This window comes from Portunus trituberculatus, chromosome 17 (genome assembly GCF_017591435.1).
Source record: "Portunus trituberculatus isolate SZX2019 chromosome 17, ASM1759143v1, whole genome shotgun sequence".
NCBI lineage: Eukaryota > Metazoa > Arthropoda > Malacostraca > Decapoda > Portunidae > Portunus > Portunus trituberculatus.
In genome coordinates this window covers 27,636,432-27,638,038 of record NC_059271.1, presented here as the reverse complement: position 1 = coordinate 27,638,038, position 1,607 = coordinate 27,636,432, and the positions used below count along the sequence as shown (strand labels likewise).

At 40.3% G+C, this 1,607-nt stretch overlaps 1 non-coding gene across 1 annotated transcript; it reads left to right on the top strand.

Annotated features, from left to right (window-relative positions):
• The first annotated feature begins 380 nt into the window (after positions 1 to 380).
• Trnav-uac lies at positions 381 to 453 on the top strand. The gene has a single exon. It is a non-coding gene; the product is annotated as a tRNA-Val (tRNA).
• Positions 454 to 1,607: the final 1,154 nt, after the last annotated feature.

Below are 1,607 nucleotides of genomic sequence, written 5' to 3'. Positions count from 1 at the left end.
TGAATAAAGAACAAAGCTGCACTGCATATTGCGAAATATTAATAGTAAAGATCAAACGCAACATGCACAATATTCTTTCAGTGCGGCCTGAACACTCCTAGCTTTGTCTGTTTTCAGCTTTAAAACAGAGTAAATGGTTATTAACAAAAGCATAATTTACTTACACAGAAATGATCAACGCAACGTCTGTACAATGAAGACAGTGAGGCAGAAATGTTTCTTTGTTTCGCTTTTTCTTTGGTTTTGTAGGTCTGTTTTTTGTATCCATGCAAATGAACATTCTCATGAAACTATTAATGTTAATCAGTTAGACAGATATGCGTGTTATTGCCTGACTAATTTCATCAACACACACACACATACACACACACACACACACACGCCCGGTAGCTCAGTGGTTAGAGCGCTGGCTTTACAAGCCAGAGGACCGGGGTTCGATTCCCGGCCGGGTGGAGATATTTGGGTGTGTCTCCTTTCACGTGTAGCCCCTGTTCACCTAGCAGTGAGTAGGTACGGGATGTAAATCGAGGAGTTGTGACCTTGTTGTCCCGGTGTGTGGTGTGTGCCTGGTCTCAGGCCTATCCGAAGATCGGAAATAATGAGCTCTGAGCTCGTTCCGTAGGGTAACGTCTGGCTGTCTCGTCAGAGACTGCAGCAGATCAAACAGTGAAACACACACACACACATATAGGCAAGATTGTGTTCCGTGCATATCTTTCACAACTTAATGAAGGAACATACGAGCGCAATGTACGACCTCCATCAATGCTATGCTGCTTACCGAACGCGTGACTGCGGCTGACTGTATAGCGTGTTATTTCGTACTGTCTTTGTTTACTGTATACATCTCCACTGGTGTAATTGCTTCGTATTGTTTTCTTTTTAATTTCTTTCGATCAACTGTATAAGCCCCTGTCACAACGACTAAGGTGCTCAAGCCATCCACATGCCATGAGTGTGAGAGTCTTTCTACGAGTAGTGACAGAAAATTTGCAGGATTTTCTTCTTACCTACTTTACTGCTGCCAAGTAACAAAAAGATGTCAAAACAAAGATGAGGTAGTACGTGAACACTCACAAAAGAACTTGCAATTGCCAAACGTCAACGATTTTCAGTGTAATTATAACTGGATATACAGGAAATTAACACGTGCAAATGAAACTGATCTGAGCGAGGGACAGTATTATGAAACTCTTTGCTCTCTCATCACTACTTTCAAGGCCAAAGAGAGTTTTCAAGAGTGTTTCTCCTTTTAACCTCTTCATTACTGCGACGCATTTTTTGCCATGAGTTTTGGGTGCCATTAAACGATTTTATTTACATTAGGAAGTGTCTATGGAGGTCAGAAGATTAAAGGCCACAACATTCACTATTCTAATCCTCACATGAGTTTCTGAAGCTCTATAAAATCGCCAAATAGTAAGTAAAATGAATATGAAAACGCGTCATGGTACTGAAGTGAAGAAATCTTGTTAACTTATCACTACAACCGCAAAAAAAAAAAAAAAAAAAAAAAATGTTTGCAACCTCTGTCATTTCAACCAGAGCATTCTAAAAATAAAGGTGGTGTGGCGCAGAAATGTTTCAGAATACCGTCTTAAAAGTCT